This window comes from Beta vulgaris, chromosome 5 (assembly GCF_026745355.1).
Source record: "Beta vulgaris subsp. vulgaris cultivar EL10 chromosome 5, EL10.2, whole genome shotgun sequence".
NCBI lineage: Eukaryota > Viridiplantae > Streptophyta > Magnoliopsida > Caryophyllales > Amaranthaceae > Beta > Beta vulgaris.
This window is the reverse complement of record NC_079206.1, coordinates 47,945,042-47,970,839: the sequence shown is the minus strand read 5'-3', so window position 1 is coordinate 47,970,839 and position 25,798 is coordinate 47,945,042. Positions and strand designations below refer to the sequence as shown.

The following is a 25,798-nucleotide window of genomic DNA, read 5'->3' as shown; positions in this document are numbered from 1 at the left end:
TACGAACGCCAAAACCCTCTTGTTTCCCGTATTTCACAAAGCATTTGTCAATCTCATCCCATGTACCAAATACCATGCCAACATTAGGAACATCAACCTTATTATTTGATGTATTATTTGATGTAAATGATCCACTTACACATTCCTCAACAATGTTATCCTCGTTGCACAATTCAACTAACTGCCCTGACTCCAAATATATGTCAGGCACTTCCTCATTCAAATCAAAGTCAACTCTTCTACTTCTTCGCTGCTAATACAATCACATATATTAATTATCTTCAATTAGACAAACATATTGGTCAGATCAGATAATAAATTATTTACATTTCCATTCCAAATAATACTTTCACATTAAAACATTTAACTGTTGTATTATAATAACCGTGACAAGTTAGTTATTTTAATTTTTTTATTGAAACACATTCTTTTAACACTGAACCATGTTTTTTTTTTATAAGTCAATTGTTTGTTTTTTGGTATCCTACAAGTGTTTAGCATATCCAACTAGTGTTTGTAGATAACTAACAATGGTCGTTTGGTTTGCTATTAATGTTTTATTAAAGTTTCTTTAAAAGACAATATCTAAACATTAATATGGCGCAATAAATTTATCCCTTTGCAACTATAATTTACTGCCCAACTGGGTATTTCTATGCAGCCAGGTGAGCCAGCCATAAATTCTATGATCAAACCTGCAATTTATGTAAACATTCTCTTCATTTAGGAAGACACATTTATTACTTCACTCACTTTTTACATATTTATTATACTTCTTTCTGATTTTTCCAAAAAAATATATATTACATAAAGGTTTCTCCCCTCATTGTCTTCTATAAATATTAACTATTTACCAAATTCTTAAAATTACTTTTAACATATTTATTACTTCTTTTTCCTGATTTTTTAGCCATTTTATTAAAAGAATGTGGGATACAAATAAAAAAAATTATAATTGTTTTACCTGTTCATGATTTGGTGTGCTGAATTCAATATCCTCACCCATCGAAGCTTCTTCTCAGATATTTTTTATCGTCTTTTCCTCTGTTTTTTCTTCTTCTCAGTTTTTACAGATTTTTTATTGGAAAGTTTTTACTCTTTTTTTTTGTTTTCTAACGGGTCTTTTTACTCTTAGATTTTTTGTTTTCTTTACAGTTCTTTAACTTCCCTTTTGTCTGTCCAACTTTTTCCGCTGTCCTTCCTGTCCTCACCTTTTCTTCTTTTCTGTCATCTGCTTTTTCCTCTTTTCTGTCATTTCATGCTTTTTCGTTTTTTTTCCTTAGCCAAACTCCTTTCCATATTTTTATTTGCATTTTAGTCCTCCTAAAGACATATAAAGTCTCTAGCTGCTAGCGTTCTATCACAGCTCCCCCCACCCCACCCCACAAAAACACAACAAAAAAACAAAAACCACCATGCCGGCTGACACTCAGGCTCACTCGCTACAAGGGGCACACTCAGTCTCACTCGCCGGCCTCTAAAGTCCGAAGAGATCAAACCTACGTTCGCTCCAACTCTCCCCCTTTCTATCTCTCTCTCTCCTCAGGTATTCTTCTTTCATTTAGGTTTTTGTTTTTCATTAAAGATGAGTAATTTTCGATACTAAGGGGATTTTTTGTTTGATATATGATTTAATCGCATGTTTTGACCTGATCTTGTTTTGAATAATCATGTACTTATTGTTTTGTAATTTAGGATGACAGTAGATTTTATAACTGAAACTTGTGTTCGGTTGTTGGAGGTTTTGTGAAGATAGTCTATTCAAGTAAAAATTACTCATCTTTTAATGAAAAACAAGGTAGTAATTAAAAATGAGTGATTCGGCTTGGTTTAGGACAGGTTTGAGTCTCTTCAAGTGGGGTCACTTCTTGTAGATAATTTACTTTTAATGGTAAACTAACCAATATAAGTTTTGATAATATTTCAATTAAAGGGAGGGTTAGTGCTGTTCTTTGTGAACTTTATGTGTTGTGTGGTTGTATGTTGAGGTTGTGCAATATTGGATGCCCTTTTCAATTGGATGATCATGGGTTGTCTTGCAAATTTGCGGTAGTGTGACCAACCATTCCCAAATTTCTAGATACGCCACTAAATAGTAATATTTAGTTTAATTGCATATTGAATTATGGAATGCTTGGATAGATTGAAATATTGAATTGCCATGAGATAAATTGGGTGAATTTGCTTTTCGATGTTTGATTTGAATGGTTATTGAAGTTCAATTTATTTAATTTAATTATTCATCAATATGTTTTGTAATTTGCTAGCATAATAGTGATGCAAAGAAGTTTTTTAATTTTAATTAAATTTGTGAAGGATGAAAATTAAAGTAGTAGAAGAGTATACAAGCTTGTGGAATAATTTTTTTTAGTTTTTCTTCCATATAATCTTAGAAGTTTGTTGCGTAGTTAGCGGTTGTAATTCTAAACTTGAATTGATGCAGTTTATTTTTAGTCAATTTAATTTGGTCGTTTTTTGGTTTAACGTCTCATCGATTTCGAATCCATGTTGGGCGAAATGCTAGATCCACCACCCTAATCATTAGTTAGGGGCTAATTGAAATTGAAATCAAATACTTTCTCCGTTCCAGTTTAGTTGTGACACTTTTTATTTTAGGAAGTTTTAGATTGGATGTTACACTTTTGTTTTGGGTAATAACTTTTCTCTATCTCCATCCTATCACATGGGACACTTTTGTTTTCTTTCTCTATCTCTGTCCTCTCCAAAAATTGCCTAGGAGTCCGTGATTTAAAAAGTGTCACAATTAAATTGAAACGGAGGGAGTATAATTTCTAGGGATTTTGGCATTTTGCAATTGAGGGCAAAATTGAATTGTTCTTTTTTCAATCGGCATGTGTTAATATGCATGTGACTCCATTTAATTCAATAATTATAAATTATTTAATTGAAATCAAATATGAAAATTGATTAATTTTTATCAATTCAATTAGGAATTAACTATGCATATTTTGGTTGTAAAACGTATGTCTGAGCAATTTTTGCGAACTCTTTTCCCGCTACTTTTCTGTGTTTGCTGACTTGGTGTACGTCCGTACCCCAGGTTTAAATTCCTGGGTCTGCTACTGGCCACTGCGCTCGTGCCCCCATGGCGAAAAGCTGTCCTTTTCAGACCTCGTGGAGATTTGATCCTACTCTTCTTGATATCTCCAACATCAAGAAGCTCATACCTCTTGTTCTTGATCTTGAAAAAGCCGAGTACAGATGGTGGTCTACCCTCTTTCGTGTCACTGCTCGGGCTTGTAATCTTATTCACCATATTGACGCACGATCCCTACCCCATCAGATATTGACGCCTCTCTTTGGGCTCAACTTGATGCCGTCGTTCTCTCCTGGATTTATGCCACCATCTCCACTGATTTACTTGTGGCAATTCTTGATGAGAAATCTACTGCCATGGATACTTGGACACGCCTCCGAGATCTGTTTCAACATTACAACAATAACAACACTCACCAGAATAGCCTCAGCACAGCCGTGTACAGTAGCCAGCCGCAGTTGTTGAACTTATTATCCAATTATGTAGAGCAACAACCCATGCCACCCAGGCAGAAAAGAAAGGTGAGTGTTCTTGAACCTCTAAAAATACCCTTTAGTAGGAAATTTGGATTTTGATTATTTTGTTTAAGAAGAAATTTTTTGACTTCATTGGCAGTTGAACATCGATCTCGATGAAAAGCTCAATGAAGATGATGAGAGTGACAATATGGACTTAATTAGTGGCTTACCTGGTGATGTACTGGTCTACTTGTTGTCCTTAGTGGATATAAAAACAGCAGGAAGAACTAGCGTTCTTTCCAAGAGCTGGAGACATGTTTGGACTCACCTTATGGATCTAGATTTCGATAACCCTGAAACCACTGCTATTGCAAGGAGTCTAAAATATACATGTTTTGCACTACTTGAAATGGATAATTATGTTAAATGGGTTAACCAGGTTATAAGTGCAAATAGAGCTCCATATCTTAATACCTTCGGAATACATTTCCCCCTGAACAATTTTATGCTGCTGATATTGAAAACTGGCTCAAATTTTCCTTCAGTAAAGAGGTTCGCAATTTGGAGATCAACTTGTTGGCAACTTGCTCAATGATGCAGTCATTTAACATATTTTCTTTTAACCCAGCTTTAGTCGTGAATAATCTCTTCACTTGAAATCAGTGTCTATTGATCGACCTCTGCTTGACTGGGTATTATCTAACTGTCTTAATCTTCAGCATCTGTCGCTTCATAGCTGCAACATCAGGTCTGATGCGTCTTCTAAACACCAAAAACTTGTTGTCTCATCCCTTAAGCTCAAACACTTGGAGTTTTTTTACTGCTTCAAATCTATCAATCTTGAGTCACTCCAAATTTTTGCTCCAAATCTTACTTCTTTTGTATTTTTTGAGTCTACAACTAATGTGGAGTATCATAGTGTTACATCAATCGTGGATGCTGCTTTTGGAGGGCCATATTGCCGTCACATTTTCAATCATTGGGATATCCTATATAGTTTCTCTTCTCAACTTGAGAAACTCTCGATTGAGTGGCTTGAGGTTTGTTGCTTGCTACTCCCTCCATTTCTATTTAGTTTACTCGCTTTACTTTGGGAAAGAATCAAGAAAGGAGTACAAAAGTATGAGAGAAACTGAAAAGGTGGAGAGAAAAAATGATAAGTGAGTTAAAATATTATAAAAGTGGATGACATGGATTGAAAAAGAGGGGAAAGTAGATGGGACATGTTACCAATAATAGAAAAAGCAACAGTGCACAGATTAAAAAGAAACAGATTGAAAAGGAAAGTGTGTAGATTTAAAAAAAACCCGGAGCGAGTATAATACTTTATATGTTGCTAATCGGTAAATTGGGTATAATTTATGTTACTCAAATTCAAATATTCATTTCAAACACGGGTCCACGTGGGTATTTGAGACGAGTCTAAGTAACATAGGTTATAATCGTATAATTGTTTATTAGGATGCATAACCTTAATGCTTTTTGATCCATTTTAATTTTGTAGGTACGCTCTGCATCGAGTGCATTTCCAACTTTTGTCAATGTTAAGCAATTGGAGATAGTATTTCTCCAATTTGATGATGACCCTTTTTCTTTGACCTCCTTGATTGAGGCATGTCCTTTATTGCATACATTCAAGTTGAAGGTGGGATGCACCCTCCTTATATTTTTTTAATTACTACTTTTGTTGTTTCATTGATTGAATGGTCTCAACACTCTCAAGTATATGATGTAAATTGGATTGTTTTGCTTCGAGCAGCTGATGTATTGATCCACAAAACCTGGTATTTTATTCTAGGCTCTCCTGCAAGTGTTATTCTCCACACCACACTTTGACAAGAATGCGTCCTTAGCTTTCCTAGATCAATATGTGGATTCGCTATACTTGATCACTTTATGCTGTCATTAGTTCTGCAATGAAACAAGTTTGATTTGCCTTTTCCCTTTCTGGCCTTTCCGAAACCATCTCATTTTACTTTTGATATTATTATAAGATAAATGCTCTCATGGCATCCTAGATCAAGTACAATTGGAGGGAAGAATTTGGTTATTTTTTTTGAGGGCTATTAAGCTCAAGAAAAAATCATTTAGTTTCTAAAAGAGTCAATTCTCTTATGAAGTTTGAGTTTTACATTCTGCTTTTTATAACATGTTTGAATGATCCCTTTATGCTGTCATTAATTTTACAATGAAACAAGATTAATTTTCCTCTTCCCTTTCCGGCCTTTCAAAGACCATCTAATTATCCTTTTCATGTTATTTTAAGATAAATGGTCTCATGGCAGCCTAGATCCAGTACAAGTGGATGGAAGAATTTGGTTATTTATTGAGGGCTATTAAGCTCAAACACTAGTGGAAAAATGATGAAGGATTGCGCTGAAAAAGGCCTGTAGGGCTGCGCTTTTTGACAGCAGCCCTTTCAGTAGCAGCCCTTCACTTTTTAAGTAGGGCTGCGCTAGAAAAGCGCAGCCTTTAAGCTAGAAGGGTTGCGCTAGTTAGGAAAAAGCGCAGCCCTTCTAGCTTAGAAGGGCTGCGCTAGTTAGGAAAAAGCGCAGCCCTTCTGAGCTAGAAGGGCTGCGCTTTTTCCTAACTAGCGCAGCCCTTCCTACCAAAAAAAAAATTAAAAAAAAATTTTTTTTTTTTGACATTTTTTCACTCATAATATCACATTTTCTGAAATTAAACAGAAGAGAAGAGAAACGAAACGAAACGAAAATACTAAACCCAAAAAAAAAAAAAAAAGAATGAAACGAAAATGAAAAAAAGGAACAAAAACTAATATAGAAGTATACAAGAACATTAATCAAAACAAAGATGAAAATACAAGAAATTATATACAAAGAGAAGTATACAAGAACATTAATCAAAATAAACAAAGAGAAGTATACAAGAACATTAATCAAAACAAAGAGAAGTATACAAGAACATTTATCAAAATATATAAACAAAGAGAATTATACAAGAACATTATAGATCTGAAAATACAAGAACTACCTCCAAACATTAACCTAACAATGTTTAAATACATAAAACAAAACCCTAATACATAATTTAAGGGGAAAAAATTTTTTGGAAAAACTTAAAATGGCTATTTGGAGGCTTAAACAAACTCGGATGGCTTAAAAAGCCTAAACGTCACAACATAGCAGTGAGTTTGACTCGTTGGCCCGTTCCGCTTCCGAAAAGGTATGACAATAGGCAATCGGACTCCGTCGCCATGTTTAGTGCAAATCATTTCAAGGTTTTTGTCGCAAATGTTTATGGGAGTTTTTGAGAGAGAAGAGAGGATGAGTAAGAAGAGAGGATGAGAGAGAAGGAGGAAAGGAATAATGAGGGACGTGAGAGAGGAGAGAGAGAATGAGGGATGATATATTTGACGAATTCCCGCTCAATATTTCAAAGCCCGCGATTTCGAAATTTCAAATTTTTTCAGGAAGGGCTGCGCTTTTTTTAAAAAGCGCAGCCCTACATAGCAGAAGGGCTGCGCCTTTTAAAAAAGCGCAGCCCTTCACTTAGTAGGGCTGCGCTTTTTTAAAAGGCGCAGCCCTTCTGAAGTAAGAAGGGCTGCGCTTTTTAAAAAAGCGCAGCCCTACTAAGTGAAGGGTTGCGCTTTTTTAAAAGGCGCAGCCCTTCTGAAGTAAGAAGGGCTGCGCTGTTTAAAAAAGCGCAGCCCTACTAAGTGAAGGGTTGCGCTTTTTTAAAAGGCGCAGCCCTTCTGCTATGTAGGGATGCGCTTTTTAAAAAAAGCGCAACCCTTCACTAGTAGGGCTGCGCTTTTAGAAAAAGTGCAGCCCTTCCTCCGCAGCCCTTCCTTTTTTTTCCCCTAGTGAAAGAACTTATTTATTCTGTTTTGTGTAACTTGTTTAAATGGTGCACTTTGTCCTTTAAATTGACAGTGTAGGCAATATTAACATGAATTTTATGTTGATTTGCAGCTGCCCATGTATATATACTCGATAAAGTGTCCAAATTCAGCCCCAAAGGATGCTCAAGTTGATGCAATACGCTCCCATCAGCACCTTCAGGCTGTAGAGTATGTTGGATATGCTGGATGCGCATCTGCTTCTAAGCTTGCACTTTTTCTAACTCGGCATGCTCCCATGCTGAATAAGTTTGTTTTTTATCCTCATCGACCCATATCTGTTGGAAAGCCAAGAACCTGTGTTTATAGCAGCAAATATAGGGATGAATTGGCGATTGTGAGAAGCCATGCTGAGCTGCTTGCAAAACAAATTCGAGGAAGTGTTGATGTGGTCATTCTATGATCGATATCTTGAATTTGAGTATTTTTGGCCTCAGGATGACATGTGACTTCAAGGATAACATGTCTTATGGAATTTGTACTATAAAATTATGCTTGTACTATAAAATGGTTCCGAATGGCAATTCAAAAGGGTTTTCAGATATGGTTTGTGTTGTTAATGTGGTCGTTTTTCGATTTTTTTTTCTTTTCCTTCCAAATGTTTCATTCCAATTCCTTTCTTTTCCTTCCAAATCCCTTCTACTAAACAAACTGTGAGTCTCCTCGCTCCCTCACACACGGAATCTTGAGGCTTCAATTTGATCTTCAAACATTGATTTTACAGTTCAACATTTTTTTTTCCTTTTTTCGTTCTTCCTTTAGATGGTTAGATCTACTTGTCTAGAAGGTTTTTTGTTGCGATTTTTCCTCTGATGTTTCTAGCGATTTTTTGCTTGTGATTGATTATTCACGCGATTGTATGTTCTTGTTTGTTTCATGGAAATCAAGTTGTAAGTTTTGTGATGGTTTTTGGGACAATTTACATGTTATAAACAAACATATGATCTGATCTAATTTGTTATTTAACTTGTTAATTCATCAAATGATAGTAATTGTTTTAGGGTTACTATTTGTACATGCTCATACATTCATTATCATGCTATGAGATTTTTTATTAAGTCCCTTGTTTGTTTAATCAAATCAAATATTGGAAATCTGGGGATGATCCTTGCATCTTTGTTGCCGATGTTATGATCTACTCATTTGGTACTCCTGTAGAGATGTGAGGGTGAAAAGAGGATCCCTCCCGGTTTCAACGGTTCTGGCTTTTTTTAGTGCTATGATCCTAGTTCCGACCAGTGGCAAATCCTGTCTGATCCTTCGCTCAACTTTCGTAAGTGGGTGGCACAATATTTTTGGATTGTGCCACCATGGTGGGTCGCATGGTTTTCATAGGTAGTTCGTCCCTATCTTTAACTTGGACATCCAGGATTGGGGTCCACTCCTTCCTCCAAAACTGGCTGTCAGATTCTCTTGTTCCTGCCTCTTTGTACAGGACTCCACTTCCCTTTACCAGCTTCTTGGCTCTTGCAAGCTGGGAACTGGTTACGTTTCTTATGAAGGGTTTGGGAACACTTTACAGGTTGTGAAGAGAGGCCCCTCACCACCACTAAACAAGGGGACTATGACAGCAGCTTGCTCACCAGTCCCTTTTTAGTCTCTGGCGAGGAACAGATTATGGCTGAAGGTATTGATTTGGACGATAACACGTTCTTTACCTATTCTAATTACAATCCTTGGAAAGACCTTCTCCACATGGGTTGCCGTTTCTTCTGGTATGTTGTTACTTCCCAACTCGCCGGCTACCATGACCTTACACGTCTTGAACCTAAGTCTCGTGGTGTATGGATCAAGTTTTTGGATGAGGTCCCTGCTCAGACTCAGAATGGTAACAAGGCCAAATTTCGCTCTTTAGCTTCATTCTGCTATAAAATTGACACCAACTTTCACAATCTGTCCTGTTTCATCCGCTGCTCTGCTCTCGAGACTGTTCCAGACTGTAAGTCTCTGGTATCCCTCCTATTTTCGGTAATCTTGGCTGCTTTTTTTGTGCATTTGCTAATGAATAGTATTCATGCATAGTAGTATTTGCTGATGATATTGTGCATTTGTGATCATTTGGTGATCGTTAAGACGTTACTAATATAAGCTAAAGTGTTTTCGTTTGCTGATTGTCGCCTATATAAGCTGATAGCAGTGTGTTCATTTGCTAATTGTTGCTTATATAAATTGATGGCAGTGTGTTAATTTGTTGATCGTTGCTATATGCTGATCGCTGTAAACTCCAGTTACAATTAAAATATGTCGAAGTTGCACAATAAGTGTATGTAGCTCCAAAAAAAATAAAAATTCCTCATCATCAAATATAATATTTAAATTGAGCCAGTGTCTGTCACCTATTTTGCTCAACAAATCCTCCTTTTTTTTATTTCATTTATAGACACTCAATTTTTTTTTAAAAAAAATGCACATACTATGTTCAACAGATTTTGTCTAAAAATCCTAACATGGATCAAAATCCACAAATTTGATGCAATATCTCTAGCCCGCTAGGTAGCTTTGAATATCAAAGCGAATATTCAAGGGAAAATAGCACAATCGTGTAGAATGAGACCTTATTGGTTTCTTCCTTGCATTCACTCTGCTCTTTGTTCTCCGTGGAGTGTGCGGGCTAGCCACTAGGGGGAGGAAGGTACAAAATTTTAGGTACTTCCAGGAGGACCTAGTTCTAGATACTCCCTTTTCACATTTTTTTTTTTTTGCTCATTTCATGTTGTGCATTGATTAAATGAGCAAAGTATAAAATGTGAACCTGAAATGAACAAAATGTACCTAGTTCTACCTAAAAGGTTCTCGCGGGGGGATGGAGGTGGGCGTGGGTGGGTTCTATTTGAGGCAGATTTGTCATGGCTGATGCTGTAGGACTAACTATATAATACTTGAGTCTTTATTCTCTCTGTAGTTCATGTATGACCTGCTTGAGTCATAGTAGCTTAGGAAACTCAGGTTCTTTTTAGATCAATCTGCATCAAATAACAAATATTACAATTTTGTTAGTTCACAATTATGGGATGAAGATTTATGATAGTGCATGTAAGTTCTGTTAAAAGTTGTTTATGGTTATAAATGTAGCTTGGATAAAGTGCCACTGAAGAAAAGCAAGATATTATGGTGAAGCACATAAGTGAAGAGAGTGAGGTCCTCCAAATCCAAAGTTTGGCAGTTCCGACAGCGCGAAAGGAGTATAAAGCTGAGCGAGGCACCATGAAGTGGAGAGTGCTGAGAATTGGGAGGCTCGGGACTATGGTCTGAAGAAGCTTTTAGTGGGTAAAACTGAATTCTTTACTTTTATTCTTATGAGTATATGGATCACAGGAGATTGTTGTGAATTGCAGTTCGAGAAGAAGAAAACAGCAAGCTGGCAGGTGGCAGCTAAGTTGGCAAGGAAGAATGAGATTTTGAAGGACTATGAAGCAAGTGTAGCGAAAACCGGAGGCATGCTCAATCATTAGTGTAAGTTAATGGTTAGTATATGAGATTCTTGAAACACAGAACTTGCTACTTAAAAGATTTGCCTTCACTTTTTTAGGGGATTTTGGATGGTAATGTGGTAGGCAACCTTGCATATTGTTTGAATGAAGGTCTGGTGATTGAAGTTGAAGTTGTCTGTTGTACTACTGTTGTATTCTTGCTTATGTTTTGAAGATTAGAATAACTGCGAGAAATTTTAGGTATATAGAGAGCAGCTCATAATTGTTGTGTACTTGCGTAGGATGTATATGTTTGGTTTGTTATTAAAGAATCAGTACATGTAGTAGTTATCCCTAAAGCAAGCTTATGTTGCGAAACCACTAGTTTGTCTGTCCTTTCTTTCTCCATTCGTTTCCAGCTCTCAAGCACTCCTTCCCAGTTCCCACACTTATTTTCTCACTTTCCAGTTGTTACCATTTTTACCTTTCAGAGTTTTGCTGGTTTGGTTGTCTCTGATTGTTTAGCTAGTTTGCTTGGCGACAAACCCTTTTTTATGCTCCTCCTTTTTTGGTATTTTACAATAACATGGGCATTACTGGACTTAGAATAACTGCCAGACGCGTGGAGAGGCTTTATATTAGGATATAGGAGTGCTTATTCCGTCTTTTTTGTATAATCCGAGGTGGGGTGGGAATTGCTGCCTTGGGGGTAGTTTCATATGAGTCCCGTAATTTGGTTATTTTTTTACCACTGTAGGTTTTTTGTAGGGTTGGCATTGTGATTTGATATTTCGAGAGGAAAAGGAGAGCCAATACTTTAAGAGTGCTTTCATTGGGTACACAGCTGGCTTAGTCTTGACAATCGTCATATGATAAATTGGTTTTAAGCTGCTCAGTTATATCTTTCTTCTTCCATGCCACCAACTATTTCATGTTCCCTCCTTATCAACGTATGGCTTTGTGGTGGTTTTTGATTGCAGAATCAACTAGTTTAGGCGTGATCTTAAAATCTCTCACCATTGTTGTTTTCCGTTTCTTTGATTTTTGGTACATGTGGAATACTGGCTTGGAATGGTGATATTAAATTGGTTTGTCACTCCTTTTCTAGCAGTATCAGCAAGACATCATATATGCTTTCTTGTCCCTTCTGCTCTAAGACATTTCACATCAGTAAGGGAGTAGTCTATTGGCCACTTAAGGATTTGAACGAACAAGTATTATTGCTCTTTCAAATTGTGTATCTTCTTGACTTCAAGAGGACTTAGTTAATTGCACACTGTCACTTGATTCAATTTCCAGTGTCAAGCTTGGCCTTGTATTGGTTAAATACGAAGGTTCATGGTGTCCTTATGATGTTGAAATGTCTTGAATCTGACACGGCTATCGTGGATGAATTGAAGAGTATGAGTTACATAAGTTGCATCTTATTTTGATGCCTAGCATACCTTGAAAAATTAGGGGGATCATAAAGGATTTGTTGGCAGATATTATTGAACTGGCTGAAAAAACATTTTTAGAAGTTCTATTCTCATTTCTGTAAAGAATATGTTAAGTTCCTTTTAAGGATAATATATGCATCATGGAGGCTCTTTATACGCTGAAGTTTGGTATTTGTAATATTGTCAAATTTGGGGAGATCAGCTGATATATTTTTTTTTGGCTATTTTTCTTGCCTATGCTAGATCTCGGGCTCTGTCTGCATGGTTTTGGCTTATCGGATGCTTGACAGTGTCTAGAAATGAAGATAGTATAGATAGGTTTTGATGTCTTATTCTGTATGCGAATGTTTCTGTTATGTTTGTGGGCCTTGGCATGTGGAGCATTTCTTACTGAAAGTAGATGTTTGAGACCCATGTTCTAAACTATAAATGCTTCTTCGTGCTCTGATTGTTCTCCTCTTCCCATCCTATATGCAGTCGATGGAATTTAATCAGTCTATGTTGGCTGAAGCTCTGTTATCCAAAGACGAGAGCGATGCTGCATCAACTAAGAAAGAAAAATAGAAGAGTCTTGACTCGATACCAGTTAATTTGCAGCTCCCTAAATCTTAGGGGATGAAATTATCGAAATTCCGGCCTTTTTACTTATGCACTTTCACACAGTAGCCTTTGTAAAGGATTGGTGGAGATTTGGATAATATCATTATCATCCCCGTAATAGGAAAGATATCTTTGTAAAGGAAGGTGGCTTCAATGTTTCAAACTATTCCTCTCCACCCTCAAAATGTAACTTACCAAAAGACGCTTTCTGTGCTTGGACCCTTCTGCTCCTCCTCACTTATAAGTGAAGTGGATGGCTGGTTTCGGTTGGTTCTTAGTAGGTTCAAGCCAGTTTAAGCAAATATAAAAGATTTTGCAACATCTTACTTTCTAAGTATCTTCTGATTTATTTCCTTCATTTCATATTACTCGCTGCACTTCTCAATTCACGAACTCCTAGCCAATTTTTGGAGAAGAGAGAGATAGAGAGTAGAAAAACAAGGACCCATGTGAGAGGAGAGAGATAGAGAGAGTTTATTGCCCAAAAAAGAAGTGTAGCAAGTAATGTGAAACTTGCCACAATGGAAAGTGTAGCAAGTATTATGAAACGGAGGAAGTATAGTCAAACCATTTGTTAACGTATAATCAGCATTGTTTTGATATATTTTTGCATTGTAGTCAACTTTCCCTCCTCAATAGAAATCTACAAACGGTTGTTTGCTCATACAAACGGATAAATATTTTGGACAAGATCAATTTGTTTTGATTTAGAAAGTTTATTTCATTGGTACGGTGTTTTTTAACCAGCGTGAGTTTGAAACTTCTGCGATAACTTCTTTTTGGTGTCATATTTCTAGCTGGCACTTGGGAAGTTTGGACCTTTTTTAACCTGCATTATGTAGATCATGTATCCTTTGTTTCTACTTGCTTTAGTAAGGTATAACTTTTCTGGACCCTTATGTTGGTTTTCTATGAGTATTAAGACCTTTCATTTGCGACAAGACCTGACCAAAGTTGGTAATGCACAAAGTGGAAAGGTCGATTGAAGTATTATTGGGGTGATCGAGTAAGCTTTAAATCGCAGAAGTGAGGATCAGTTAGCTGGTAGAGCTCACTTCCTTTATCAGGAGGCTGTTTATATCCACCTATACTATTTTGCTATTGTTGTGCGGACTTGAGCCTATACCCCTTTCGCAATTTGCAGTATTCTTGGTTAGCTTTGTTCCTTTGGGTCCATGAGGAGAGCTTTAGTGTTGTTGCTTAAGAATAAAGGGAATCGATCCAGGTTGTAATACAACTTCAGGTCCTGCCAACCTTCGCGAGGACCACAGATTTTAGCTTTGCTCACTTGGGTTTGCTAGGGTATCTTTTGTTCGTGCTAAAGTATATCAAGGACATTCTTGGATATTTTCTCATCATTTAATTCTTGGTTTGCTAGGATAGCTTCGTTCATGCCAAATTATTTATAAGGACATTTTTGGATATTTTCTCATCATTTAATTCTTGGTTTGCTAGGGTAGCTTCTGTTCATGAGGAGAGTTTTGATATATATGTATACAGATTCAGCCTTAGCCTTGCGATATTATGAAGGTTGTTGATCCTTGGGCAGTTATTTTTACCATAGGCAAACAACAAATCTTCATACCTCTATTCCTTTATAAAGAGAGATAGAGGGACATTTGGATATTGACAAGGCTGCCTGTTTAATCATAAGGCTAGGATATGCTTGGGTGAACATCATATTTGTTCCAACCTTCAGGTTAATCTGTACTTTGGGAGCATCGGGTTCACAATAGCTGACTATATCAAATGAAAACTGAGTATATTACATAAAAAATGACTATATCATATGGTTTCCTGTGTAAAATAATTTATTGGGAACCGGTCCATTCAAGTTCTTTTTATTGTTCGGAGGAGCATCAAAATAAACTAACCGTTCGATTTGGAACACCTATGTTGGCTAGCTTGTCGGCCACACGATTTCCCAGCTCTACTTGATCTTATTTTTTCGCAATTTTGTTAACAAACAACAAAATAAAGATTGCCAGTGGATCCTACGCCTTGTACCATTCGAACCCCACCAAAAGCCAACAATAATAGAGTGTATCTCATCAATTAGACCATCCGGTATCAGAAATTAAAAATGCTTATCATATACATTGGAATGGCTTAGACAACAACTTTTATGAGAACTTCCTTCCCGAGCCTTGATAATAACTTCTTTTTCTACCCCTGTAATTTCTTCCATATTATCTCTTTTAATGCAGCAAAAATCGACTTTTTTTCTTACCAATTATGTCTGCAGACCAAATACTTCTCATGTTTTTCTACTTCCTCAACACCCAAGGTTGTCACAATTTCATGTCTCCGAGAACTCTCCACACATTTGCTGAAAAACACATATGTTTTATCCAGATTGACACTTTGACAAGATGTTCTCTCATATATGTTGATAATATTAATTATGTCCGAGCATTCTCTAACAGTTGCTTTTGCAAAAAGTATATTGTCATCTACAAAGAATAAATGTGACACTCTTGGTGCTTCGTTACAAATTTTCACACCATGGATTCTTTTCTCACTTGCTTCTTTAGTTAGAAGAGAAGAAAAAGCATCAGTACAATCCATCCATACCTATTAAAAAGTGAGGAATGAGTTACTGTAGCTTAGTAACAATAAAATGACCATTTTGCCCCCCAACTTAATAGAATTAGGCTATGTTTAGTTCACCTGAAATTTTCTGATCTAAACTTATCTGATCTGATCTGAACTTATTTTTTCTGATCTGATCTGATCTGAACTTATTTTTTCTGATTACAAGATCTTATCTTTTAGATTTTTCTCAATATATAAGAAAAAATATAGTCATGTGGGGTCTTGTTTGATTCGTCTCAATGAGTACTTTATTAATATTCAATTATTATAATTTTTACTAATATGTAATGAAAGATATAATGATTTTTAAATATAAGCATAATCTGAACTGATCTAATGTGAACTTATTTTTTCTGATCTGATCTGATCTGATTAGATCTGAAATAAGCAAAAATAAGGTGAACTGAACATAGCCTTACTTGGCTGCCATTTTCTCTTTCCCCGGTTTTCCTCTCAACCTTCGATCTTCATTTTTCACCCTCCTCCATAACCTAGATATGTCCCTTCATTCTCTCTCCTCTCCTCTTCATTTTCGCCGTCATGGGTTTTAGCTTGATGAAGTGAGATTGATTGTCAAAGAGGATATTCTTTGCCGCTTTTTTTCATTCACCCAAATTTTTCGTCGACTAATTTATAAGGTTAGGGTTTGTCGTAAGCTTTTTCCGATCATCAAACATGGCGGCAGAAAAGTTACAGAATTTGAGTCAGCCTATTGATGTTCCTTTTGCTCGGCGCTACCGTTGCCGCTTTCTATGGCACTGGATCTAAAGAACAGGTAACTATTTCTTACTCGGAGTTCACTATTTTTCAGCAACATTCGTTTGATTTTACTCGCTTGAGTGACGAGTGAGTACAATGTTGTGCGCTTTTGTTTCACTGTGTTTTTCTAATGCTTGTGATTTTGTGGCAGTAATCGAGCAATGCTTTTGTTAATTTATTATGTTAATGGATATACATTGGTTAGTGTTTCATTTGAGAGCACTTAATTTTGATTTATATGTTGCTTTGCCATGTGAATGTATTGTTATGTACGCTAATTTTTATAGAGTTATTGGATATTAGAATTAGATAGTTGAAGTTGTAGTTTGGTTTTACTGTTGGAGTTCGCTGTGTTTGTTAGATGATCCCTTTCATTTTCTCTCTACTCTCCTCTTCATTTTCAACCAGCCCCTTTCTATAAACTTCATAAAAACGCTAACGCCAACTCAAGTTCCTAGCCACGCTCAGAAGTATTATCTTCAATGGAGTAATCTCAATCGTAGATCTAAGCTTTTTGATATCACTACTGATTAATTAGGTATGATCTCATTCAATCATCTTTGAAATCAAAATAAAAATTACGAGAAGTTGAAGTATTATACAGATTTCTGATTATATAATCGACAAATCAATAACAATGGAATTGGGGTTTTGATTGATTAATGTAATTAGTTGAATAAGAGAGTGATAAGATAGTGACTTATTATGTGTTTGAGTAGTGTTCTGTCTTTTTTTATTTTCTTTGATTTTTGACATTTTAATTGGAATACATATGAAGTGTCCTGAGATTCGCCCTCGAGACGTCGTTTTTGAGTTTCTCTGCTCAATGCCATCGTCATTTTGGCTTGAGAGAGAAGAACCTCCGTCGATTATTTGCCCTAAAGATTTGTCCGAGGTTTCCTTCTTTCAATGGTTCTATCTTTTTTTGAGTTTCTCTACTCAATGTCATCGTCATTTTGGCTTGAGAGAGAAGAACCTCCGTCGATTATTTGTCCTAAAGATTTGTCCGAGGTTTCCATCTGAGTATCATAAGCATGTGACTGACAGAGCTGTTGATATCTATATATCTATTTCTGCAGGTGATACATCAGGTCAATTAGAACTCTTTTTGGATCTCCTGTAATAAAATCTCTTCTTTCCATAAATCCTAGCTCACAGAGCTTACATGGTACATACATATTCGCTCTTCATTTGTATTGGAGATTATGGTTTAGCAAGTGTTTTGTTATATAGGAAGTATTTTGTATCTTGTTATTAGCTTGTAGTATATATAACTTAGTTGATGTAATAAATCATTAACCACTTATCAATGATAAAAATGTAGTCATTTTACTCAATTCTCTCTCTAGCTCTTCGAGCTCTCAACTAAGCCAACAATGGCTAATCTCACTTTCTTCTCCTTTCTTCCTCCCTAAACCTCTTAATTTCATCATGGTATCAGAGCAGGACGAATCCTAGCTCAAATTCTTCCGCAAATTCTCTTCCAAATTCACAAAATTTCATCTTATTTTCTGCGATTTTTTAGGGTTGCGATTTCTTGTTCGATTTTGATTTCTTCACTCATTTCTTTCAAGATTCTGAATTTTCCTTTATATCTTCTTTTCTTTTTCGTCTATAATCACCATCTCTTCTTAAATTTTCCCTAATTCGTGGTTGATTTCGGATTTCAATTGAAATTTTGACCTCTTTTTCGAGCTTCTTATACTCTTCTCAATTTGAGAAATTTGAGTTTGAATGTCAATTTCTTGCGAAATATCTTGGCGAAACAAGAAAATAATTCTTGATTTCTAAAATTCCACTGCTTGTGAATTCAGATTTGTTTGCTCTTTCTCATTCGATCAAAATCAATTTCTCGGGTTGCGAATTCTTGCATCAATTTCTTGTTGCAGAATTCAATTTGTTGAAGAACAATTGAAATACATTCTGATAATTTGGCTTGTGAATTATTGTTGATCGATCTTTGAAGGAGAATATAACCCACAATTGTCTGATTTTCAAGAAATGATTGCGATTTGAAGTTTCTTTGAAGTCCTGATTCCATCGTTCTTGAGCTAAATTTTTGGGTTCTTGAGTTGAATTTGGTGGCTTCGAAATTTTCCTGTTTGTTTGTTGGAGTTTCTTTTGCTGAAACTTTACTTAAATTTGTGTTGTTGCTTACTGGCAAAACTTACTGATGGACGAGGTTCAGTTGCTGCGTGGTGAGATGATTCCGATATTTGAAGGATTGCAAGAGAGTTATGATGCAAATTCTCTTAATTAGCTATGGTTGTCCTAGTTGCAGTGGATAATATTGTTAATGTGACAGCAGCTTGTTGTGAAGCAGGAACATCTTCATGGAGGAATGTATGAGGAATCTTACAGAGACCAAAATTTTGTGACCAAGAAGGTCAATCTTGAATGACCCATAGAGGTCTTATGTTGTCACCCACAGTGGTGCTATTTGTGACCCAAAGTGGTCCATCTTCATTGATCTATAGAGATCAATTTCAAGATCAATTGTGATCTTTTTCAATGACCCAAAAGAGGTCATTTCTCGATGAGACCCATGGTTTCTCTCATCTATTTCAATGGTCCAAGAAGGATCATTTTTCGATGAGACCCATGATTTCTCTCATCTCTTTCAATGGCCCAAGAGAGGTCATTTCTCGATGAGACCCATGGTTTCTCTCATCTCTTTTAATGGCCCAAGAGGGGTCATTTTTGGATGAGACCCATGTTTTCTCTCATCGTTTTCCATGGCCCAAGAGGGGTCATTTCGACCGATAGAGGTCTTCTTTCAATGGCCCAAAGGTCATTTTGCATTTCGGAGATACTTTGTAAACGGGCTATGCTTGTTTGATTCCAAAGTTCAAACTGCAAATGGTTGTTCAACCATTTTCAGTTTGAGGGGGGGTATTGGAGATTATGGTTTAGCAAGTGTTTTGTTATATAGGAAGTATTTTGTATCTTGTTATTAGCTTGTAGTATATATAACTTAGTTGATGTAATAAATCATTAACCACTTATCAATGATAAAAATGTAGTCATTTTACTCAATTCTCTCTCTAGCTCTTCGAGCTCTCAACTAAGCCAACAATGGCTAATCTCACTTTCTTCTCCTTTCTTCCTCCCTAAACCTCTTAATTTCATCAATTTGTTTATTTTCTGTTCCTGGATAACTAACATTATGTACTTTCTACAGAACGTTTTGTTAATCTAAGCAACGAAAGTTCTTTGCAGTGCAATTAGTGCTTTTCCTTGTAATTCATGTGTGAACCTGGTAGAATCTATTTCTGCCATTTCTCAGTATTTACAATACTTTGACTTTAGCACTTGCCACCACACGACTTTGATCATTAATATCTTCAACTTTCTATTATTAAAATTTATGAGAAGTTGATATTTTGATATATTCATTGAGATTAATCCAACAACGTCAAGTAAGAACATAGGTGTATCTGTTCCGTCAAAAAAGAAAAACATAAGAGTATCTGTGGTTTGTTCTCATTATTGGATTATAGAGGCACACTGTGAACATAGTGGGTAAGGTAATGGTGGGGTAATGAATTAAAAAGAGTTTATCTTTATACTAACGCCATTCATCTTTGTAGAATATGGACTGACCCTTTCAAGCTCGAACACATTATTACTGTCAATACTGTGCTGACGCGTATTACAGCTATTGGCATTGTTACTTAAGATAATATGCAAAATGAACTTTCTTTACAGTCTAGGAAGATCGTGCCTGTTCTGTATGTATTCTGTAAAATTTCATAATGATATGTCGTGTAACGCACTGATTCCCTATGGCATGTTTGTTTTGTTCTTGTGATTTATTTGCTGATATGGTTCTGAATATCTGGAAGATTATCTAGGATAATCTGGAAGCGTGCCTAATAACTACTAATTAGTTATTTTGTCGAATAGATTTAGTTGAGTAATTAGGTGGAATTGTTATGTTGGATTATTTCGTTTATTGTGATAAACATGTGATATGGAATTAGTTGAGTACTTGAATGGAACTATTAACGGAAATCTTGCTGATTAGATATAGGAATTCAGAATCTGATACTTGTAGGATCTATTTCCACCTCAATGTCCATATACTAAAATATGGGCCAAGTCAACATCATTATAATTTTATTTGTAATCTTTCTAATTTAAGCTTTTTAATTGATTAATTAATGTGATTTTGGTGGAGCCTGTAAAATGCCTCCAAGCTTTTATGATACGTCTCTGCAAGAAACTTGTTCATGTGATTTTCTTTATGACTTGGATTAGATCCTTAAGTGGGATCCTTGAGGGTCAAATTTCTCACTTTTTTTGTTTAGCAAAGAAACCCCACCTTATTTTGTTAAGCCAACCCTTCCTTCCTTCCTTCCTTCCTCCCTCCCGCTTACTTGATTCTTCCCATTTTCTCTGTTTTTTGCCTACAAATATGGGAATTCTTCTCCTTTTTTCTCCCTACTTTTTTCAGCTTTCTTCTGATCTTTTTCCATCTAAACTTTGCTTTGATTTGATTATTACTTAAAGCTGTCATCTTTTTACCCTTTTTAATCAATCCACAAATAGGGTTTTCCTTTTTCCCCTTTTTGCAATAGGGTTTTCTTCTTTTTGCTTTAAAAACCTTGCAAAAATTGTCTCTTTTTGTTGCATAAAAGAGATTTTCAACATTTTTTTTGGTATTGGGTCCATTTATATTTGCCTTTCATCTCTTTGGATTTAGTTGAGATTTGGGTATGTTCTCTTTTTAATATATGCTTTTTGGTTGCTTTTTTCAATGTTAAATTGGTAAACTCTCATGTGGGGTTTATCATTTATTTCAAAGAAAAGGTGCCAGAACTTTTGTACGATGGTGAAAGTGATATAAAAGGTCAAGATCTTACAGTCAAAATGACCTACAAAGTGTGTTGTATAAGTACTTTAGGTATACGGGGAAGTGGAGATTTTTTTTGTTAATCTGGAAAAGAAATTACGAAATTGCTAGTGTTCTCTCTCACTTGACACCAATGAGTCTTTTATTTGAAATAAAAAGGAATATAGGTATGTATGATAATGTTATATGCAATACAAGAGATACCTTGATACTTCACGCAGAATGATGGATTATCTCAATACCTTGTTAGTTGTTAGTAATAAAGATTCAAGCGACCTCGAAAACTTATTAGTTCGAGCATATTTATGCCTTATTATGAATCATTTTTGCAGGTCCAACTCTCATTGCTACTTCTGTGGCTTGTTGAGACGTGGAGATTGAAATCATTGATAGATTGTTTTCTGCACTGTATGTCTGTATGTAGCGATGGCATTAAAAATAATGGCAACATTTGGAGTGTCTGTAGAGCATTGTGCTAGCTGCCTAGCTGGAACAGGCTCTTCATCAGAGATGGTCAGAAGTACAAGTTTCTCTTCTTTTAGTATGCGTCGTGTAAAACTATCCCATTAGTAGACCTGAAATGCATAAAAAAAATCTACCAGATGATCTGGAAATGCACATGTAAAGGATGATGCTTCAAGTGATGGTTACTTACTAACAGGGGATTGAGTCACTGGTGATGTGGAAGAATCAGTTTACAGGTATGCTCTGTTGCTTGATTCTTGATTCTTGATTTTGAAGAATTCTTTTAATACTTAATTTCTAGGTTTGAGTATGACATTTTGACAACAAATTTGCAAAGTTATTCAGCTAATGGACAAGCAATTCTAGATGAGAGGATCGTGTTTGATCCCCTAATAATAATTATTAAAAGGATATCATGCACTTCTTTCCATTGCTTTACGACAATCTCTATGATATCTTCCCAATTGTAATTCGAGGACCCAATTATGTTAGTAAAGATCGTTTTATTGGCTATTCCTAGATTGTTGTACTGCCAATTAGTCATGGACCTCATCTTCAGGTTCTGTTTATACCTTATAGACTTCTCTTAATTAGAATCTTACTTGTCCCATTGGTAGGGCGTCATAAAATTTGTTGCGGTTCTTGAGAAGATGGGTTGCAAGGTTACTGAACAAACTATAGAGAACAATGTCACTGTTACTGGATCACTGGACCACCAACCACCCATAGATTTATCTGGAAGAAAGCGTTTGCACGCCATCGACGTCAACATGAACACAATGCCAGATCTCCTAGGGACTTGTTTTTTGTCGCTCTTCATGCAGATGGCCCCACAGCCATTAGAGACGGTATGCTTGACTCCATTCTATGAACATAACTCTCTGCTTGTGCCATAAGTAGATTGCTAATTGATTGATCGCATTGCAAAATTCTTACATGGACATTGATTAATTAATGATAATGACATTTAGTGTGTTAGACTGTCAGTGGTAAATGGGAATTTGGACTTGCCTTGTTACTGGAAAGAGCAAATAACAACCAAATTGTTTTTTGTTTGTTCTAATGGTGTTTAAAGTGGCACTGCCCCTAGATTGGAAGTTGTGATTTTTGCTATCCCCAAGGGCCCAGATTTTTTTTTTTTTTTTTGTTGATACAATAGGAAGTGAAGGACCACTTGTGCAACATTGATTTTCTCTCCACCAATCCTAAATAGCCTAATGCCTTGGAAACTTTTTTCTAATTTTTTTGGTGAAATGACATCTCTTATCTTAAATGTTACTATGGTGAGAGATATCAGTCAACTTATCGAGTAGAAATTTCTGTAGGTTTAATCAAAAGACTTGAATTGAAACCCCATCTCCATCACTCCATGTATGAGAGCTCATACATCACCACATGATGTGTGGGACTAATTTGCCCACAGCCCACCCTCATGACAAAGAGATAACTTTAAATGAGTCAATCACACCCGACTAGACAACATGTACTTTCTTTTCTTTTAGTTGTACTCAAAGTACTTTGCACTTTTGCCAATGCACAACTTAAAACTCTAATATCTCTAATTATGCATAAGGAAAAATAATAAGAAGTTAATATCTTGAAAGTATATCAAAACAAATCTAACAATACCTCACATGATTATATTTTTTCTTTGTATAAGTAATACAAGAGGGTCAAAACAAATTTAGTGAATAGTGTCAAAAGTCGATATGGTACAACTAAAAGAAAACAGAGGAATTCCTCAAAAAAAAAAAAAATGGACATGCCAATATATCTTAGTATAATGTCTGAGATTTTCCTTACTGTGCTTGTGCTCAAATTTACATGTGCATGGATTTACCATTCCACAAATGTTTGTACTTTCTCCCGCATGCGTTAATATTTTGCCTCCTTTGCACCCGGGTAAAAGAAACAATACTTCGTGCATCTATTTAGCTGCTACATCTTCATTTCCACGTAATCATGCTTGTTGACGTGCACTTGACATTAACATCTTTAATTACTATATTAGTAGTTATATTGTGAAGTATATATATTTTGAAAAATATATATTGAGATAAATCCAACAGCCTTATTACAATTTGTGTTTATTTATCAGTAAAAATATTCCGATCAAGGATAGTATATGAATAACTTAAAAGTCAAACTGTTGCAACTAGAAAAGAGGGGGGAAAATAGATATTATCACCTATTCAGTTATCACTTCTGTTTATGACTTGTTATGTGAGTGAGCAGTCGTTGCTAGCTGGATTGCTGGGGAGTGAAGGAAGCGGAAGAAGAAACAATTGCCATGTGTAAAGAACACGGTCCTGAACCTTGTAGAATTAGGTAATTATTCAATATAAACTGGTGTTTCTTAGTTTTGGAATTCCTTTGCTTGGGGAAATCGTTGAGGAAAGACTTGAGTACTGTGTGTTCAGTCCACCTGAGATACTAGACGTGACCATCTATCATCGACACATGATGATCATTGGATGGCCATGGCATTCTCTTGCTGCCGATGCAGCAGTGCTGATGTTCTGATCATCATCAAAGACCAGGGATGTACAGGCAATACCTTCGGGGATCTCTAAACCTTAAATGCGGAAGTTTTGTTTTGAGAAGAAATCAAGAGATTAAAGTGCTTCCTGCTTAAATTATCATCACATTCTTTGTATTATGTTCTTAAGATATTACTGTGTTTGTTGATAGTATAACTAGAAGTTCTACTATGTATTTAATGAATAGAGATAAATACTTGGGTGGCTGAATTTTGAAGTTTGAACATGTGATGCTGACAACATTCTTGTGGATTTTGGAAGTCATTTTTTTTAGTGTGAGGTACCGAGTTGCCTATTGTTGTTTCAAGTTGCATCCTCTGGCCTCTCCTAAATAAAAAAAATAATGCCTCTTTTCTATTTCTTTTTTGCGTGGTTGGTGGTTTTTCTATCTAATTTTTTTTTTGGTTTTACAGGAACATGAACAGTAAAAACTAATTATATATTCCTGGTTCTCAAATCTGAACTTTTCGGCCAAAATAAATATATAAAAAATCCATATCATAAGAAAAAGTTCATGTGAAAATTTACTTGGAAAATAAAATGTTGTGTATTAATGGATTCAGGTCCATAACTATGTTTTTAATATACGAGATCTTGAAGCACTTATTAATGAGGTCCTATCGATTAGTATTACATGTCAAAAATTCATTATAGGCAGTATTACAATTAAAAATTCATCATAGGCAGTATTACAATCGGATTTTATTCTGTTTGTTTAACATACTTATTTGATATATTAATGTTTTATATATTTTACAAAAAAAAATTACACGCAAAGATATATTATGTAAATTAACTTAAAGCAAAAGGCGTTATTTTGAATAACTTGAAAATTTCAAGAATCCTCATTGTCAAGGACAAAAGATCAACTTCTCATACTTCCCTTGGTTTTAGTAAGCAATATTCACCAATATAATAAAAGAATTGAGATTGGTCTAATAGTTATAAGATTTTCTTCGCACAAGAGTTTGATATATTAAGCGTAGATCTATTACGATATTGGTCTTTAAAGACATCTCTGGGAGATTTATTATCTTGCTACTGTGTCTCATAATGATATACTACATTTGCCTCTGATTACTAAACCTCGCTTACTTTCAAAATCAAATCTATATTGAGTCATAAAGTGAGCCTACATTTCAAAATTATTTTAAGAACTACTTCTATAAGATTGTATTTATAAAACTATGACTATGATATAATGCTATAAGTTCAACGATTTGATCTTCAAAGTCATATGTCGCATATTTATTTTCCAGTGCTGTTTTTCGGAAGGGAAGAAAAAGTACTAGAAGTAGAAGTGCACGCAGTGCGTACTGTTACCTTAGTAGACAAACCCAGGAAGGAGGAGTCACACTCTGTTTGAAAACTCTTCTGAAAATAGATCACCCTTACTTGATAGATCTATCTCAATGGAACTCTGAATGGCACAACTTTCTTTGAAGGAGTATGTTGTTGATGATAGATTTTGTCTGGTTTCGCTCTCTCTCTCTTTTATGAGATCGACCAATTTTTCTCTCATTATTGTATTAGTAATTGGTTTTATAGGCGTAGTGGTTAGTGAAATAGTACAAAACAGTGGAATAAGTTGGAGATAGAAAGAAAAGGGAGATGAGAAGGGAAGGCATTGCTCAGATGTGAGACACACAAGGGGTAGAGTTGATGTTGTATGAAAGGATGGCTGGTATTGAGATGTGAAGTCAAAATTGGGAGTTGATGTTGTATGAAAGAGCATGATTGGTGTTGGTGTAACAGCC

At 35.6% G+C, this 25,798-nt stretch overlaps 2 long non-coding RNA genes across 5 annotated transcripts; both read left to right on the top strand.

The window, feature by feature from the left end:
* The first annotated feature begins 10,538 nt into the window (after nt 1–10,538).
* Nucleotides 10,539–13,152, top strand: LOC130591518 (uncharacterized). The gene is made up of 3 exons (XR_008969276.1): nt 10,539–10,641; nt 10,714–10,831; nt 12,705–13,152. It is a non-coding gene; the product is annotated as an uncharacterized LOC130591518 (long non-coding RNA).
* Nucleotides 13,153–15,842: 2,690 nt separating this feature from the next.
* On the top strand, nt 15,843–24,398 carry LOC130591620 (uncharacterized). Of its 4 annotated transcripts, XR_008969523.1 has the most exons (6): nt 15,843–16,197; nt 16,333–16,381; nt 17,261–17,349; nt 21,369–21,737; nt 22,119–22,349; nt 23,737–24,398. It is a non-coding gene; the product is annotated as an uncharacterized LOC130591620 (long non-coding RNA). The 4 variants fall into 4 exon arrangements; XR_008969525.1 differs by lacking the exon at nt 16,333–16,381; XR_008969524.1 differs by lacking the exon at nt 17,261–17,349 and having other exon boundaries at nt 15,844–16,197.
* Nucleotides 24,399–25,798: the final 1,400 nt, after the last annotated feature.